Source organism: Neoarius graeffei, chromosome 10 (assembly GCF_027579695.1).
Source record: "Neoarius graeffei isolate fNeoGra1 chromosome 10, fNeoGra1.pri, whole genome shotgun sequence".
NCBI classification, from domain to species: Eukaryota; Metazoa; Chordata; class Actinopteri; order Siluriformes; family Ariidae; genus Neoarius; species Neoarius graeffei.
In genome coordinates, this window is record NC_083578.1 from 74,010,869 (window position 1) to 74,031,118 (window position 20,250).

The following is a 20,250-nucleotide window of genomic DNA, read 5'->3' on the forward strand; positions in this document are numbered from 1 at the left end:
AGTATGTAAGGACTGTGCTGAGGAGACGTATTCAAATGGTTCTTTTATGCATTGTGAACCACATACAAAGTGAGTATAACATGATTTTCACCTCTTCTGTATTGTGAACTCGATTTCTAAATGCAGTGTCAATTATTTCTCTCCTTTACAGTTGTGAGTCTTTGGGGCAGATAACAATCACACCAGGAACACAATCAACTGATGCAGTGTGCAGCCATAAACCGTCTCATTTGGGCCTCATCATTGGGATTTTGTTGTCCTTATTGTTGTTGATTGTCATCTTAAGTGTTCTATTATGGAAGAAAAAAGAAAAATTCAACATGCTGTAGAAATCGTTTTCACCGAGAAGAAACATTTTATATCTAGTGTATTTGTGAATCTGTATATACATGTGTGTATGCTTTTGTAATTCTTACACACATGTACATTTTGTAATTTTTTTTAACAAAAAAAAAGCCTCTTTTCAGTACGTGTTTGGATAAACAAGGTGTGTGTGAACCACACAATGACATAAGTTATTTCTAAATAACAGTTCACTAGTAACAAAAAAGACACATGATATTGGACTTTGCCCACAAGTTGAACTAGAATACCAGGAAATACATAGTGCGTTGTTTGTATAGATGATATTGTATTATATATATATATATATATATATATATATATATATATATCACATGATAGTGGTGGCAATTGCTAGCAAGGTTATTATGGCGGTTATATACTTCGCATAGTTTGAAATGAAACTAAAAACAAATGTAAATATGTTAAATAATATGGAGTATAAAGAGTTAATATTAGCTGAAATTAAAATTAAAAACAGGAGGTGCTTTTAATATAATACACAGTGCTTAAAATCTGGATTTGGCTGAATGGAAAGGCACAACAAGCTCTCAGGGCTTGAGTCAATTAGTATGATTAAAATTAAATCTGTACTGTGATCCAAAGGAGGTCCAAAGAAATTCCTTTACACTGGAGTAAAGGGGTGTCTGGCTGCCAAAAGTTTGAAAACCCCTTTACATCATGGCTCCAAAGTGAATGGTTATTCCCATAGTCTATTTACATGGAGTTATGGTTTTAATTTGAAAGAAGCAAATTTGTTTATAAACCTAACAAACGTTATGGATTACTACACATAATATTGTGAGCATTGATTCCCCCCCATCAGCTGTATATTTCACAAGTTCCTATGACTTCATTATTACTGGGGAAAGACTGATGATTTCTCGAATGTCGCCTCTCCCCTACCGCAGTGTTTCCCTGATCACCACCAGGGGGAGCTGTGTACCAAATGAAGAAGGCGGCGGTTAGTGAACGGAGTCTCTCTGCTTTTTCAGGAGTCAGTACACAAGTTTCATACACCGATTTCTTTGAAGTAGTGTCTGGTGTCCTACAAGGAGATACGTTGGCGCCCTGTCTGTTTGCAATAGTACTGGACTACTGTATGCGGCAGGGAAGAACAGCTGGAATTCCAACTGGACAGAAGGTGAAGTCGCCGACATCATACATCAGTCATCACAGACACCGACTTTGCAGATGACATAGCGCTTATTGCTGAGGAAACTGCACAAGCCAGTGAGATGCTGAGACGTGTAGAGGTAGAATGCGCCAAGGTTGGTGTGATGTACAGTGGCACTTCAAAGTTTGTGAACCCTTTAGAATTTTCTATATTTGCGCTGCAAAGCATGCAACCTTGCTGAGTATGAAATTGATGGAGAATGTTGTCCAATGTGTCCACCTGGTATGTTAACTTATTTTTACTACTTTGTTGTTAAATCTTATTTTACATGAACATAATGGCTCTGACTGAGGTGCTGTTGCAAATGCAGTTAATGTACTTTCTTCAAGCAACATTGAAATAGTGAAACATTAGTTTCATTCACTTGCATTCAGACACATTTGGGTAATTCCGCCCCAAATCACCAGATTTAGAAAAATGTTCGCCACTGACCATGTCAGATTTGCTTCATACTTTCTGGAAATATTGTCAGTGTGCCCAATAAATAGTGTACAAAATTTTAGGCTTGTACCTTTTTATTAGTTTCTGAAATATAGGGGCTTTTTAAAAAAGGGGGCGTGGCCCCAATTTCACTGTTAACGCGTGCTACAGAAAACGGACCTAACTTCCATAAGTCATTACTTTTAAACTATTCATGCAAGATACATGAAATTTTCAAGGATTGTTCTTCAATGCCAGACGCCTTTAAATACTAAAATAGAAAGTTCACAGTTCAATATTTGCCAAGTTATGGCTTGCTGAATATTTAAAAAAAAATGTGCTTTGGAGCAACTTTGACGCCCCCTATCTCCACATTAAAGCACAACAGACCTTTCAAATTTTCTTATTTATTGATCATGTTATAGTACTCTTTAGGCAACTAGGTATGTGTTCAAAAGAAATCAAACTTTCTGATTTATTAGGTGTTAAAAAATCTTTGCGCCTATAATTTAAATGCATATTACAAATGTATGACAAGGTCTACCATAAAAACAACTACACCACTGGAAAGAGCTTGTTTTGATTAGCAAATGCACAAAATATGAAGTTGGTACCCTAAACCAAACTATAAATATTAAGGTATCAATTACGGCATGTTTTACGATAGACGGAAATGCTGTTTTAATAAGGCATATAATCTACTAGCAGACAAACTAGCAAAACATCATTTAATTGCCAAACACCAGAGTGGATATTTGAAGAATTTGAAGGAAAATCTGTCAGCGGATGAATGTATTAAGCTTTTGGATTTTGCTGAAAACTATTCATTCTGTGTACAGGATTCTGCCCAGGAATACCACTGAAACAACAGCCAATGCACTCTTCATCCATTTGCAGTGTACATTAGAGCAAAGAATGGTTTAGGGTACCAACTTCATATTTTGTGCATTTGCTAATCAAAACAAGCTCTTTCCAGTGGTATAATTGTTTTTATGGTAGACCTTGTCATACATTTGTAATATGGATTTGAATTATAGGCGCAAAATGTTTATTTTTAAAGCCTAATAAATCAGAAAGTTTGATTTTCTTTTGAACACATACCTAGTTGCCTATAACATGAGTAATAAATAAGAAAATTTGAAAGGTCTGTTGTGCTTTAATGTGGAGATATGGGGCGTCAAATTTGCTCCAAAGCACATTTTTTTTAATGATTTTCAGCAAGCCATAACTTGGCAAATATTGAACTATGAACTTTCTATTTTAGTATTTAAAGGCGTCTGGCATTGAACACTCCTTGAAAATTTCATGTATCTTGCATGAATAGTTTAAAAGTAATGACTTATGGAAATTAGGTCTGTTTTCTGTAGCAGGCATTTTAACAGTGAAATTGGGGCCACGTCCCTTTTTTTTTAAGCCCCTAGGCCAGCCTTAAAAAAAAACCTTTGTTGGGGGTAACATGACCAAATAAAATTCACCAGGCAGGCAGCAATTTTTTTTTTTTTTGCGCCTCAGAGCTACCAGGGATTTGCGGGGATTTTTTTTTTCCATCTCAGGCCCTCAATATTTGCAAGTCACTTTGCGAATTACTGTATAAAGCCAAGATAAAAACATACATTGCAACCAACAATAATTTTATTAACTTGAGCATGAAAAATACACTGAATTTTAGACATTTCTTGCAATGAATGTTCATTTCTTCCTTTTTGCTCCAGCCAGAGGACCACGCATCAGAGCTTTGTGTCCCTTCGCCAAACAGTCCAGGCATACAGGAAGAACAGTTTTGAATTGCTTCTTTAGTGTCTGGTCAATATTTCCTGTACTGTAAGAACAGAATTCACAAGTGCTTGGGCTGCCAAACTTGGACACATAAAAAGCCCACTCCACTGGGCTTGAACAAGAAATCCCCAGTCGAGAGAAGACAACCTTGTGAAGCACATGTTCTGCAGATAAAATAAGAACTGTGTTGAAATGAAATGCAGTTAATTTTTCACCAAAATAATGTATATCTTCTGAACCAATATCAACAAATTACCTGAGTGAAAATTTACCTTCTGGTGTTATGATGCTCCCACAAATGTACTCATGGAAACTCAGGAGTTTCTTCAGGCTTGTTGTCGGTCTTGATGAAAGCTCTTTTGTGGCATATATGCAGCGAGGTTTCTGGTATTATGCACAAGAAGTGATGTGTCTGACATTCTGTCCTGTCAGTGTAGATGCTGGACACCCCTGAAACAAAATGACCCAGATATACTTTATTCCACATGATACTGACATTTCAATGCTTGATATTTAATTTTTATATATACTCACTTGTTCTTCAGCAACAACAGTAGCTGTGGCAAAGCGAACCGATGGCCTGTTCTGATTAGTGGTGGCTGTACCAAGTACATCTGTGAAATTCTTGTAGTGACCAGAATCATCTATCACTGGATCTTATCGACGTCAAGTTGGGCCCCCTTGCACATGCCATCAAACTCGGCACCAACTGACACGGTATCACACTTGGCATAATCAATCTCAGTGTCTGGCAGCAGTTTTTCGGCTACATCTTTGAGGATATCTACAAATGATTTCTTGCTATTCATCCTTACCATACGATTTTTCACATTTTTTTCATCTCATTGCTGTCAGTCACAATCGTGACCGAAATCAGTGCTGTTGGACCCACTGCTTCCGCCATTTTTGTTGTTTTAATGATGCTTAAAAATTCAGCCAATGAGAATCGCCAGTACAAAAATCCACCAATTGGAACACGTTTTGCATCTAATGTCGTTGGATAGTAAGGACCGGAAGCACCAAAACTAGCCAATCGGCGACTGTTTCACTCAAAATGGCTATTATTTAGAAGACGTGTTTCTTGACTGGCCTATATTGAATTTGTTTGTTTTTTTTTTCTCCTGAAAAAAAAAATTTATGGTGCATCAAAGAGAGTGACAGTCATGGAAAACATGTCGTGATTCTGGGGGTTTGATTGCGAGTCAGTTTTGCTACAGACACAACAATATATAGTGGTTGTTGATGTGCGCTCAGTTCCAAAAAAATGCGTGTTTTAAGGGTACCTGCATTCAAGGTCATGTAGCAAAAAATCCCACCTATCATGGTATATCACGGGTAATATTTTTTTCGTTTGTACTATAATTTGGAAGAAATGCAACATAGTGGTCATTGCAAAATTTTGTTCTGGGTATATGTTTTACTGAATGTTGGACATTCATCATTGAGTTAAATGACCAGATCAAAGGTACCATCAGTCCTTAGATAGTAATTACTAGTATGGAGTCCGAAAGCGTCTATAATTTTGCAGCCACAGAATGGTGTCTGAGAACGATTTTTTTTTTTTTTGTAGATTTTCTTCCCACCCGGCCGCTATGTTTTTATTTTTTACTACCAAATCATCCACCCGGCCATTTTTTAGGGAAGTTTCAGCCCACCCGGCCACATTATCACCAACAAGAATAATTTTAAGGCTGGCCCTATATCTCAAACTAATAAAGGTACAAGCCAAAAATTTTTTTGTACACTATTTATTGGGCACACTGACACAGTTTCCAGAAAGTATGAAGCAAATCTGAGATGGTCAGTGGCGAGGCCTCGGGTGATTTCACATGGATTGACCCATTTGTCTTTTGTTATACTTCCAGTGCATATATCCACTTCACATACAGTGGATATAAAAAGTGTACACACCCCATTAAAATGATAGGTTTTTCTGATGTAAAAAAAAAAAAAATGTAAAAAATGATGAGACCGCGGCGGCACGGTGGTGTAGTGGTTAGCGCTGTCGCCTCACAGCAAGAAGGTCCTGGGTTCGAGCCCCGGGGCCGGCGAGGGCCTTTCTGTGCGGAGTTTGCATGTTCTCCCCGTGTCCGCGTGGGTTTCCCCCACAGTCCAAAGACATGCAGGTTAGGTTAACTGGTGACTCTAAATTGACCGTAGGTGTGAATGTGAGTGTGAATGGTTGTCTGTGTCTATGTGTCAGCCCTGTGATGACCTGGCGACTTGTCCAGGGTGTACCCCGCCTTTCGCCCGTAGTCAGCTGGGATAGGCTCCAGCTTGCCTGCGACCCTGTAGAAGGATAAAGCGGCTAGAGATAATGAGATGAGATGAGATGAGATGATGAGACCGCGATAAATAATTTCAAAACTTTTCCCACCTTTAATGTGACCTACAGTTGTGGGCAGAAGTTTACAAACAGTGACATGAATATCATGGCAATATTTGGGCTTTCAGTAATTTATTTGAACTGTTCTTTTTCTGCGGCAGAACGATTGTACAGCATACATCTTTTTAAAAAAAAACACTAGAATTTGGTGCACAAGTTTCAATTTTCTTTAGGTTTTCTGAAATCAACACAGGGTCAAAATTATACATACAGGGTCAACAATATACATACAGCACACCTAATATTTGGGTAAAATGTCTCTTCACAATATTTACCCTGACTAAACATTTTTGTTTACCATGAACAAGCTTCTGGCAGAATTCTGGTTGGATGTTTCACGACTCTTCATGGTAGAATTGGTAGAGTTCAATTAAATTTGTTTTTATCCTTGGCATGGACTCTACTTCTAAGCACGGTCCATATATCTTCAATAGGGTTGAAGTCAGGACATGTTAGTCTGCTTTATCCTCCACAACCAGCTCTGATGCATGTTTGGGTTCATTGTCCTGTTGTAACTCCCAAGTCATGTTCAAGATTCTGATGGTTTATGCTGAAGAATTCTGAGGTAGTCGTCCTTCATTATTCCATCCACTTTGTGCAATGAACCAGTTCCACTGGCAGCAAAACAGCCCCAGAGCATGATGTTCCTGCCACCACCACCAGCTAGTACAGTGTCCCTCTGTACATGGTGGTCATTGTGGCTAAACAACTCAATCTTTGTCTCATCTGACCATACAGCTATCCTCCAGAAGGCTTTTTCTTTGTCCGTGTGGTCAGCTTCAAACTTTAGTTAAGCTTGAAGGTGTCAATTTTGGAGCAGGAGGTTATTTCTTGGATAGCAGCCTCTTAGTCCATGGTGATCTGAACTGTAGACAGTGATCCATCAGCTTCCAGTTCATGGCCGGGCTGTGCCATGGTGGTTCCCGGGTTGTTCCTGACCATCCAAACCAATTTCCTTTCAGCTGAGGGTGACAGTTTAGGTTTTCTTGAAGCAAAGTGGCTTGGCAAAGTGACTGCACCTCACAATAACTTGGATACAATTGTTTGAACTGGTCTTGGAATTTGCAGTTTTTAGAAATGGCTCCAAGAGACATTCTGGACTTGTGTACATCTGTGATCCTCTTTCTCAGATCTGGACTGAGCTCCTTGGACTTTCCCATTTTACTGTGTGTTGGTCAATCCAGTGAGTGCTGTAAAGAGAGCCTTTTTATGAAGGCACAGAGAAACTACCAGTTGTAGTCAATCATAATCACTAACAGGAAGTTAAGAGACCTCAGCCTTGGCAAGATAGGAGACATTTTGGAAGTTTCACCACTTCTGAATTCATAATCTAAATGAGTGCATGTACATTTTTGACTCTGTATGTATAATTTTGACCCTGTGTTGATTTCAGAAAACCCAAAGAAAATTAACTTGTGCACCAAATTCTAGTGTTTTTTTTTTTATTAAAGATGTATGCTGTACAATCATTCTGCCACAGAAAAAGAACAGTTCAAAGAAATTAATGAAAGCCCAAATATTGCCATGACATTCGTATCGAAGATGACATTACTGTCACTGTAAGTAAACTTCTGACCACCACTGTATAAACTGTACAATCCAATTGAAAAACAAATCTGTTGGGGGAATAAAAGCGTACAATAAACTGGTTGCACAAGTATGCACATCCTTAAACTAATACTTTGTTGAAGCATCTTTTGATTTAATTACAGCATTCAGTGTTTTGGGGTAGGAGTCTATCAGCCTGCCACATCTAGACTTGGCAATATTTGCCCACTCTTCCTTGCAAAAGCGCTCCAAATCTGTCAGATTGCAAGGGCATCTCTTGTGCACAGCCCTCTTCAGGTCACCCCACAGATTTTCAATTGGATTTAGGTCTGGGCTCTGGCTGGGCCATTCCAAAACTTTTTTGGGGCCATTGTTGTGCTGAAAGATGAAATTCATCTTCAGCTTTTTAGCAGACACCTAAAGGTTTTTGGCCAAAATCGACTGGTATTTAGAACTGTTCATAATTCCCTCCATCTTGACTAAAGCCCCTGTTCCAGCTGAAGAAAAACAACCCCAAAACATGATGCTGCCACCCCCATGTTTCTCCATGGGTATGGTGATGCACAGTGTTTTTTGCGCTAAACATACCTTTTGGAATTGTGGCCAAAATGTTCGACCTTCCACAGGCACCTCCGTGGGGAGGTGTTCCAGGCATGTCCCCCCGGGAGGAGGCCCCGGGGAAGACCCAGGACATGCTGGAGGGACTATGTCTCTCGGCTGGCTTGGGAACGCCTCGGTGTTCTTCCCGAGGAGCTGGCTCAGGTGTGTGGGGAAAGAAGTTTGGGCTTCCATGCTTAGACTGCTGCCTCCGCGACCCGGCCCCGGATAAAGCGGAAGACGACAAGACAAGACGAGATGTTCGACCTTGGTTTCATCAGACCATAACGCATTTTCCCCACATGCTTTTGGGAAAGTTGAGGGTTTTTTTTTTTTTTGAAAAATTTAGCCGGGCCTGGGTGTTTTTCTTTGACCCTACCTCATAGTCCAGACATATGGAGAATACGGGAGATTGTTGTCATATGTACAGTGGTGCTTGAAAGTTTGTGAATCTTTTAGAATTTTCTATATTTATGCATAAATATGACCTAAAACATCATCACATTTTCACACAAGTCCTAAAAGTAGATAAAGAGAACCCAGTTAAACAAATGAGACAAAAATATTATACTTGGTCATTTATTTATTGAGGAAAATGATCCAATATTACATATGTGTGTGGCAGAAGTATGTGAACCTCTAGGATTAGCAGTTAATTTGAAGGTGAAATTAGAGTCAGCTGTTTTCAATCAATGGGATGACAATCAGGTTTGAGTGGGCACCGTTTTATTTAAAGAACAGGGATCCATCAAAGTCTGATCTTCACAACACATGTTTGTGGAAGTGTATCATGGCACGAACAAAGGAGATTTCTAAGGACCTCAGAAAAAGCGGTGTTGATTCTCATCAGGCTGGAAAAGGTTACAAAACCATCTCTAAAGAGTTTGGACTCCACCAATCCACAGTCAGACAGATTAGTACAAATGGAGGAAATTCAAGACCATTGTTACTGTCCCCAGGAGTGAGTCATCACAGGGCTGACGCATAGACACAGACAACCATTCACACTCACATTCACACCTACGGTCAATTTAGAGTCACCAGTTAACCTAACCTGCATGTCTTTGGACTGTGGGGGGGAAACCAGAGCACCCAGAGGAAACCCACGTGGACATGGGGAGAAAATGCAAACTACGCACAGAAAGGCCCTCGTCGGCCACGGGGCTCGAACCCGGACCTTCTTGCTGTGAGGCTACAGCGCTAACCACTACACCACCATGCCACCCAGATTGTGTACAGATGGAGGAAATTCAGGACCACTGTTACCCTCCCCAGGAGTGGTCGACCAACAAAGATCACTCCAAGCGCAATGCGTGTAATAGTCGGCAAGGTCACAAAGGACACCAGGGTAACTTCTAAGCAAGTGAAGACCTCTCTCACATTGGCTAATGTTCATGAGTCCACCATCAGGAGAACACTGAACAACAATGGTGTGCATGGCAGGGTTGCAAGGAGAAAGCCATGGTTCTCCAAAAAGAACATTGCTGCTCATCTGCAGTTTGCTAAAGATCACGTGGACAAGCCAGAAGGCTATTGGGAAAACATTTTGTGGATGGATGAGATCAAAATAGAAATTTTTGGTTTAAATGAGAAGCGTTATGTTTGGAGAAAGGGAAAACCCTGCATTCCAGCATCAGAACCTTATCCCATCTGTGAAACATGGTAGTATCATGGTTTGGGCCTGTTTTGCTGCATCTGGGCCAGGATGGCTTGCCGTCATTGGTGGAACAATGAATTCTGAATTATACCACCGAATTCTAAAGGAAAATGTAAGGACATCTGTCCATGAACTGAATCTCAAGAGAAGGTGGGTCATGCAGCAAGACAACGACCCTAAGCACACAAGTCGTTCTACCAAAGAATGGTTAAAGAAGAATAAAGTTAATGTTTTGGAATGGCCAAGTCAAAGTCCTGACCTTAATCCAATTGAATTGTTGTGGAAGGTCCTGAAACGAGCAGTTCATGTGAGGAAACCCACCAACATCCCCGAGTTAAAGCTGTTCTGTACGGAGGAATGGGCTAAAATTCCTCCAAGCTGGTGTGCAGGACTGATCAACAGTTACCGGAAACGTTTGGTTGCAGTTATTGCTGCACAAGGGGGTCACACCAGATACTGAAAGCAAAGGTTCACATACTTTTGCCATGCACAGATATGTAATATTGGATCATTTTCCTCAATAAGTAAATGGCCAAGTATAATACTTTTGTTTCATTTGTTTCACTGGGTTCTCTTTCTACTTTTAGGACTTGTGTGAAAATTTGAGAATGCTTTAGGCCATATTTATGCAGCAATATCAAATTCTACAGGGTTCACAAACTTTCAAACATCACTGTATATGTGTGATATATACACGAACGAAGCCCCCGTGAGAGCACTGCTTGGCACCTAACGATTTAATATGATCCATATTATGGCGCTCATTTGCTTTACATAAATGTTTTGTTTCGGTCAAATTCCATTGAGAATTCCTCCTTTTTTCGAACAAACAAATACTTTGAAATTTAAAATAAGCGTGTATGAAAGGTTTTGGATGAAATGACCTAGTCTGGCTAACGCAACTTCAAAGCTCTGCGAGCATTTGGTCTGGCATAGATATTAAGCCCAACCGTTTCCCAAAGCGCGTGGTTGACCTGCCTCCCTGAAATGCCTCAGTTTGCTACTGGTCGAAGCCAGAAAAGGCTGTGAAGAAGCTTAAACCAATCACATCACTCTTTCCTCTGACGTATGTGACGCGACGGAAACTGCTTGAGTAACAGGAAGAAGATAAATACCTCCAGGGCTGCTCTTTGCTCCGTTTTCAATGAGAACTTCCTGTTGAATGCTTTCAATACAGCATCTACCGCTGTGTTAAAGGCTTGCCGCTGCTCCATGTTCGTAATGTTTCTAGTGAATGAAGCGCTTCCGGCATAGATTCTGTAAACAATCTATGGCTTCCGGTCGCAGTTCTACTACGTCACTGCCTTGAACACGCCTCTACCCAGGGTCGTTGGAGATGCTCAAAGTTGATTTGGCTCCCGATTTTTCGTGAGCTTGGAAGAGCTGGAGATAGCTTGCCTTGCCAGACTAACTTCACAACAGCCCCTCGTGTTGCGTCACACTTAGGATGGGCGGGCCCAGGCTAGAAATGACCTGTATTCATGGTCGGTGGAAGCATCTTAACTTCAGAAAAGCCTGACCTTTTTTTTAAAATAATGTGGGTCAAAACCACACATCTATCTTCGCCTGATCGTTCAAATCATGGTAATACTCAAATTCAGCATTGTTTGTTTACAGACACGCTTTCAGCAGATTCCGTCCTAATTGCTTTGTATATCCACCATCATGGCAGACGCTCATGATGTAGCACATTTTGATCACGTGGTTGCAAGTCATCTATAGACAGTTAATTGTTCTTCTTCTGTAATTGTGTTGGTGGTGGTTGATATTTGAGTGTATTACAACCACCTACTGTTTAGGTGGAGAGCTACTGGTTTGAGAGTGCGCTGTTGAATTGCGTCCGTATGGGAACAACTCCATACAGACATAGTCCTGCAAAAAAGCTGCCAACAAAGCGGTGTCGGAGGTGGCCGGATGGGTGGCCAGAGATTAATTTAGGGTGGCCTTGGCAACCACTCACCACCTCTTGGCTCCACCACTGGTGTAATGAGTTATCTCCGGAGAGGACATTTTTGACAAAGGATACTGTGAGCGGTATTTAGTTTACAAACCAACGTAACTTCCACTTTCATGTTTTTCTATTGTGATTGAAAGTGCTGTATCCATCTCATCTCATTATCTGTAGCCGCTTTATCCTGTTCTACAGGGTCACAGGCAAGCTGGAGCCTATCCCAGCTGACTACGGGCGAAAGGCGGGGTACACCCTGGACAAGTCGCCAGGTCATCACAGGGCTGACACACAGACACAGACAACCATTCACACTCGCATTCACACCTACGGTCAATTTAGAGTCACCAGTTAACCTAACCTGCATGTCTTTGGACTGTGGGGGAAACCGGAGCACCTGGAGGAAACCCACGCGGACACGGGGAGAACATGCAAACTCCACACAGAAAGGCCCTCGCCGGCCACAGGGCTCGAACCCAGACCTTCTTGCTGTGAGGCGACAGCACTAACCACTACACCACCGTGCCGCCCCTGCAATAAAACTATTATGAAAAATCAACTTTTGACTTAAGTCTAAGATTGCTTCATGATCCTGGGCCCAAATGAACAGCATCAAAACATTTTATAAATGAGTGATTAGTTAAATAAAACTTGATATCAGGAAACATTACAAAAAATCTTTGGAAACGTGCTGATCTTCCGTGTCATGTTCAGTATAAATGCATTTACTTCAATAAATGCCACTAGTGAGGTACACTGAACATTATACATACCCAAAAGAGAACCCTTCGGGGGGTTTGGGAGTTTTATCAGTCTAGCAGGCTCGTTCAGCTGCCGAGTGCTTCAGTACGTTGAGAGGCAATGGCCGAAGAATGCTTCTTTGTTTTACAGGCTTTGGAATATTGCTAGTTTCAGATGATGAACAGTGTTGATTGTTATAATCATCTATAACCGAAGGCCATTCCGCAGACCATGGAAATATTGCTGGATCACACTTTAAGTGTGTCTTTTTCCCACCACAGAAATGTAAGCTACAAACACTTGTCCATTTCGATTCAGTCTGAAGGTTTTCATTGCTGATTAATCTTATCCATTTCTTTCTTCTCTTCTTCTTGACTGGCAGCTGATAAAAGCTCAAATTAGGTGTTCTCTTTGTTGTGGAGAGTAAGGCACACAGCAATTCACTTTAGGCACGGTTAAAACCGGTTAGACAGAACGATGCAGTGTCTAACAAAGGCGAAAGTAAACAATACGGCAGAGCTGACCCTGGGTATCATCCATAATGCAGTGCGGTAAACAAGCGATGACCCAGTCATGGGTTAGGGTCATTACAGCTGTAAGTCTCTTGGGGTATGTCTCTATTAGCTTAGCACATCTAGCCACTGGGATTTTTTTTCCCCATTCCTCAAGGCAAAACTGCTCAAGCTCCTTCAAGTTCGATGGGTTGCATTGGTGTACAGCAATCTTCAAGTTATGCCACAGATTCTCAATTGGATTCTCAGTTTGGGCTTTGATTAGGCCATTCCAAGGCATTTAAATGTTTCCCTTTAAACCACTCCAGTGTAGCTTTAGCAGTATGTTTAGGGTTATTGTCCTGCTGGAACGTGAACCTTCATCCCAGTCTCAAACCTCTGGCTGACTCAAACAGGTTTTCCTCCAGAACTGCCCTTTATTTAATGCCATCCATCTTTCCTTCAGTCCTGACCAGCTTTCCTGTCCCTGCAGATGAAAAACATCTGCACTGCATGATGCTGCCACCACCATGCTTCACTGTAGGAATGGCGTTCTCAGGGTGTTGGGTTTGCACCACACATGGCATTTCCCATGATTGCCAAAAAGATCAATTTTAGTCTCATTTGACCAAAGACTATTCTTCCATGTGTTTGGGGAGTCTGCTGCATGCTGTTGGGCAAACTCCAAAATATAGACTGTTGTGTGTGTGAAAATCCCAGGAGATCAGTCTCAGAAACTGGTCTCTCATTTGGGACATTATGGTCAAAAAATAAATTTTCTAATTTTACTTTTTTTTTTTTTTTTGCATTTACCTAACACTCAATGTTTCTTTTGTCATGTTTAATAAGAATAAAGATAGTATCTTGCTTTATCTGGCCTCCACTGTGGAAATTTTTTTTGATTACAATTCAAATGCTTTTGTAAAATTGATTTACATATAAAAGAACTACATCATGAAGAATTAAAGCCCCTCCTTCACAGATGAGTGAAAATATTGAATAAACTTCCTCCTTTTGATTGCTTGGGTTAAAAATGCCAAGTTATGATGACTGAATTAATTATTCACTTAAATATGAATAATATGATATAACCCCAATCCAAAAAAGTTGGGGCGCTGTGTAAACTGTACATAAAAACAGAATGTGAAGATTTGCAAATCATAGAAACCCTATACTTCATTGAAAATAGTATAAGAACAATATATCAAATGTTGAAACTGAGAAATTTTCTTGTTTTTTGAAAAATATATGCTTATTTTGAATTTGATGTCCGCAACATGTTTCAGAAAAGTTGGGACGGGGCAACAAATGACTGAAAAAGTTGTGTAATGCTAAAAAAAAAACCTAATTTGGTTAATTGGCAACAGGTCAGTAACATGATTGGGTATAAATAGAGCATCCCAGAGAGGCGGAGTCTCTCAGAAGTAAAGACGGGGAGGGGTTCACCGCTCTGTGAAGGACTGTGTGGGCAAACAGTGCAACAATTTAAGAACAATGTTCCTTAAGGTAAAATTGCAAAGAATTTGGGGATCACATCATCTATGGTCCATAATATCATTAAAGGATTCGGAGAATCTGGAGAAATCGCTGTATGCAAGAGACAAGGCTGGAAACTGACATTGGATGCCTGTGATCTTCAGGCCCTCAGGCAACGCTGCATTAAAAGCAGACGCGTGTCTGTAGTGGAAATCACTGTGTGGGCTCAGGAACACTTCAGAAAACCATGGTCTGTGAAAACAGTTCATTACTGCGTCCACAAATGCAAGTTAAAACCAGATATAAACAATATCCAGAAACACCAGCGCCTTCTCTGAGCCCGAGCTCTTTTACGATGGACTGAAGCAAAGTGGAAAATTGTCCCGAGGTCTGATGAATCAAAAGTAGAAATTCTTTTTAGAAATCATGGACACCACGTCTTCCAGGCTAAAGAGGAGAGGGACCATCCAGCTTGTTATCAGTGCACAGTTCAAAAGCCAGCATCTGTGATGGTATGAGGGTGCATTAGTGCACATGACATGGGTAGCTTGTACATCTGGGAAGGCATCATTAATGCTGAATGATATATACACGTTTCAGAGCAATATGCTGCCATCCAGGCAAAATCTTTTTCAGGGAAGGCCTTCCTTCTTTCAGCAAGACAATGCCAAACCACTTTCTGCACATATTAAAATTGCATGGCTCCATAGTAAAAGAGTCTGGGTGCGAAACTGGCTTGCCTGCATTCCAGACCTGTCTCCCATTTAAAACATTTGGTGTATTATGAAGTGCAAAATGAGACAAAGGAGACCCCGAACTGTTGAGCAACTGAAATTGTACATCAGGCAAGAGTGGGACAACATTTTTCTTTCAAAACTACAGCAATTGGTCTCCTCAGTTCCCAAACGTTTACCAGGTGTTGTTAAAAGTAGATGTGATGCAACACAGTGGTAAATATGCCCCTGTCCCAACTTTTTTGAAATGTGTTGCTGACATCAAATTCAAAATGAGCGTATATATTTCAAAAAACAATGAAATTTCTCAGTTTCAACGTGTGAAATGTTGTCTTTGTACTATGTTCATGAAAAATAGGGTTTCCATGTTTTGCAAATTATCACATTCTGACTTTATCTACAGTTTCCACCTCGAAATGGAGTTACAACGGTGATCAAATATTTTGCATGATGTTTTATTACGGTTATGATTATTCTGTGAGTGCACCAATCCTTGGGTGTATAAAGTTACAACTTAAAATACAATTAGTGATAACTGTAGACTTTTCGGTGGACTACAACCTTTTTATGGGAATGCGATGTAGTCAACCATTTATCATGTCCCAGATCAAGCTGCCATTTTTCCACAAATTTGCAGAATTTTTGCCAAATTCTGGAGAGTATTCACATCAAAGATTTAGTTTTATCTGTATTTCTTTCATCATTTTATTTCAAATTAAAACCATCACCATTCAAAACCGTATAGTTTATTGACTGAGGTTTCTGAGGCAGACCCATATACAGTATAATGTATGTTTTTGTAACTTGAACACTTTACATAGTATGTCAAATCTCTTATTTCAAAAAAGAAATTTACTTTTTGATGATATGGGCACAGAAGTCCAATAACAAAACACCACTCCGGTTCAGATCGGGGAGGCCATTCCTCCCCATCACGCCCCTCCAGGTGTCACTGTCGTCACCCACGTGAGCGTTGAAGTCCCCCAGTAGAACAATGGAGTCCCCAGTCTGAGCACCTCTCAGTACCTCTCCCAGGGACTCCAAGAAGGCCGAATACTCTTATACTGCTATTCGGCCCGTAGGCACAAACAGAAAGAGCCCTCTCCCCGACCCTAAGGTGCAGAGAGGCGACCCTCTCATTCACTGGGGTAAACTCCAACACATGGCGGCTGAGCTGTGGAGCTATAAGCAAGCCCACACCAGCCCACCGCCGCTCACCGTAGGTGACTCCAGAGAAGTGGAGAGTCCAGCCCCTCTCGAGGACCTGGGTTCCAGAGCCCAAGCTGTGCGTGGAGGTGAGCCTGACTATCTCTAGCTGGTACCTCTCAACCTCCCGCACAAGCTCAGGCTCTTTCCCCCTCAGCGAAGTGACATTCCATGTCCCAACAGCTAGCCGCTGTGTTCGGGGATCAGGTTGTTGAGGCCCCTGCCTTTGACTGCCGCCCAATCCACACTGCACCGGCCCCCTACTACTACCTCTGTGGGTGGTGAACCCACAGGAGGTCAGACCCACATCACCGCTTCAGGCTGGGCCCCATGGGCAAAGGCCCAGCCACCAGGTGCTCGCATACGAGCCCCAACCCCGGGCCTGGCTCTAGGGTGGGGCCCCGGCTGTGCCATACCAGGCGACGTCACGGTCCTTGTTTTATTAATTTCCATAAGGGGTTTGGTGAACTGCTCTTGGTCTGGCCTGTCACCGAGGACCTGTTTGCCTTGGGAGACCCTAACAGGGGTGTAATGCCCCGACAACAAAGCTCCTAGGATCATTCAAGTACACAAACCCCTCCACCACAATAAGGAGGCAGTTCTAGTCACGGTTTGTCCATAACGAACACCATGTTCGAGCTTAGGGGTGTCCATAAGTGCATGTGGCACCAGGACACCTTAGGTCGGAGGTCGATGATTGACTTTGTTGTCATTTCATCTGATCTCCGGCCCTATGTCTTGGACACTCGGGTGAAGAGAGGGGCTGAGCTGTCAACTGATCACCACCTGGTGGGGAGTTGGATCTGCTGGCAGAGGAGGAAGCCGGACAGACCTGGCAGGCCCAAACGTATGGTGAGGGTCTGCTGGGAACGTCTGGCTGAGCACTCTGTCGGGGAGGTCTTTAACTCCCACCTCCAGGAGAGCTTCTCCCAGCTTCCGAGGGAGGCGGGGGACATTGAGTCTGAGTGGACCATGTTCTCTGCCTCCATTGTTGACGTGGCTGTTCGGAGCTGTGGCCACAAGGTCTCCGGTGCCTGTCGTGGCGGCAATCCCCGACCCCGGTGGTGGACACCAGAAGTAAGGGATGCAGCCAAGCTGAAGAAGGAGTCCTATCGGGCCATGTTGGCCTCCAGGACTCCTGAGGCAGCTGGTGGGTATCAGCAGGCCAGGCGTGCCACAGCTCGGGCAGTTGCGGAAGCAAAAACTCGGAACTGGGAGGAGTTCGGTGAGGCCATGGAGGAGAACTATCGGTCGGCCTTGAAGAAATTCTGGCAAACTGTCTGGCACCTCGGGGGGGGGGGGAAGCAGTACTCTGTCGACATTGTTTACAGTGCAGGTGGAGAGCTGTTGACCTCGACTGGGGATATTGTTGGGCGGTGGAAGGAATACTTTGAGGATCTCAATCCCACCGTCACATCTTCCATTGAGGAAGTGGAGGCTGATGACTCAGAGGTGGACTCGTCCATTACCCAAGCCGAAGTCACTGAGGTGGTTTGCAAGCTCCTCGGTGGCAAGGCACTGGGGGTGGATGAGATCCGCCCTGAGTATCTCAAGTCTCTGGATGTTGTGGGGCTGTCTTGGCTGACATGCCTCTGCAACATCGCATGGTGGTTGGGGATAGTGCCTCTGGAGTGGCAGACCGGGGTGGTGGTCCCTCTTTTCAATGAAGGGGACCGGAGTGTGTGCACCAATTATAGGGGAATCGCACTTCTCAGCCTCCCCGGGAAGGTTTACTCCAGGATACTGGAGAGGAGAATTCGGCTGATTAGTCGAACCTCGGATCCAGGAGGAACAATGCGGTTTTCGTCCTGGTTGTGGAACACTGGACCAGCTCTATACCCTTCATAGGGTGATCTAGGGTTCATGAGAGTTTGCCCAACCAGTCCACATGTGCTTTGTGGATCTGGAGAAGGCATTCGACCGTGTCCCTCGTGGTATTCTGTGGGGGGTGCTTTGGGAGTATGGGGTTCGGGGCTCTTTGCTAAGGGCTTTCCAGTCCCTGTACGAACGGATCAGGAGTCTGGTTCTCATTGCCGGCAGTAAGTCAGACCTGTTCCCAGTGCATGTTGGACTCCGGCAGGGCTGCCCTTTGTCACCGGTTCTGTTCATAATTTTTATGGACAGAATTTCTAGGCACAGCCAGGGGCCGGAGGGAGTCACAGGATTTGGGTACCACAGGATTTCATCTCTGCTTTTTGCGGATGATGTCCTGTTGGCTTCTTCAAACCCGGACCTTCAGCATGCACTGGGGTGGTTTGCAGTCGAGTCTGAAGCGGCTGGGATGAGAATCAGCACCTCCAAGTCCAAGGCCATGGTTCTCGACCGGAAAAGGGTGGCTTGCCCTCTTCAGGTTGGTGGAGAAGTCCTGCTTCAAGTGGAGGAGTTTAAGTATCTCGGGATCTTGTTCACGAGTGAGGGAAGGATGGAGCATGAGATCGACAGGCAGATCGGTGCAGCCTCCACAGTGATGCGGTCGCTTTACTGGTCCGTCGTGGTGAAGGAGCTGAGCCAAAAGGCGAATCTCTCAATTTACTGGTTGATCTACGTTCCGACTCTCACCTATGGTCATGAGCTTTGGATAATGACCGAAAGAACAAGATCGCGGATACAAGCAGCTGAAATGAGTTTCCTTCGCAGCTGAGGTGGCTCGGGCATCTCTTTCGGATGCCTCCTGGATGCCTCCCTGGGGAGGTGTTCCAGGCATGTCCCCCCCCCAGGTGGTGGCCCCGGGGAAGACCTAGGACACACTGGAGGGACTGTCTCTCGGCTGGCCTGGGAACGCCTCGGTGTTCTTCCCGAGGAGCTGGCCGAGGTGTCTGGGGAGAGGGAAGTTTGGGCTTCCATGCTCAGACTGCTGCCTCTGTGACCCGGCTCCGGATAAGCGGAAGATGATGAGATGAGATGAGATGAGATGAGATGGGCCATCTGGTGACTTTTAGGAGCATTTTATGGTGGTACTGATAGTCAGTTTTTACTGTTAACGTGGTTGAAAAGCTTGCTACAAGTGGAGGTTTGTGATGCTGTGGTTTGCAGCATGGGATTCACATGAGCAATAAATAGTCATCTGACAATGTACCTGTAGTATAATAATGCTGTTTTATTACCTGAACCACTGCCAGAACCAAAAATTTAAATGAGTTCTGTTGCAGTTTAAAAAAAAAAAAGAAACCCTGCAGACTGCATTTACTGCACAAATGCCACAGTCTTGAGTAGCACCTTTATACTCATACCTACTTAATACTTCAAACTTCGGTTTCACTTCTTGAAAGGTTATTTCACCTCTTGCCCCCCAGCCGGAGCGGTCAACCTCTCGAGATCAATGCCTTCGTGCCACCGCAGAATTCTGGGGCAAGAACCGCGAAAAACGGACCGGGACCCAGAGATTGGTTTCACCGTCGTTTATTCACAGTTTTCACCAAAGATGGAACACCCACAAAAACTTTTTTTATACATTCGTTTATCTCTCTAAAGGCAGAGAGTGTGTGTGTGTGTGTGTGTGTGTGTGTGTGTGTGTGTGTGTGTGTGTAAATCACTGGACCTTGGACTATGTGTGTGCGCAAAAATGTGGGTGTGTATGAATAAGTGTGTGTGTGTGTGTGTGTGTGTGTGTGTGTGTGTGTGCGTGAAGAGGGGTGGGTGTGTGGGATGTGTGTGTTGTGTGTGCGTCATCAGCTGTATGTGTTGATATCTTGTGACTAGGTCAGTAAACCTTGGACTGAGTAAATCACATCTTAATTCCATCAATATGTAT

The 20,250-nt window shown here is 43.0% G+C and overlaps 1 protein-coding gene across 1 annotated transcript in view; it reads left to right on the plus strand.

Annotated features, from left to right (window-relative positions):
• The first annotated feature begins 688 nt into the window (after positions 1 to 688).
• LOC132893289 (tumor necrosis factor receptor superfamily member 14-like) overlaps positions 689 to 20,250 on the plus strand; it is a 62,512-nt gene continuing 42,950 nt past the window's right edge. The window contains exon 1 of the mRNA XM_060932254.1: positions 689 to 1,613. The gene's annotated coding sequence lies outside the window, so the exon portion shown is untranslated. The remainder of the gene's footprint in view (positions 1,614 to 20,250) is intronic.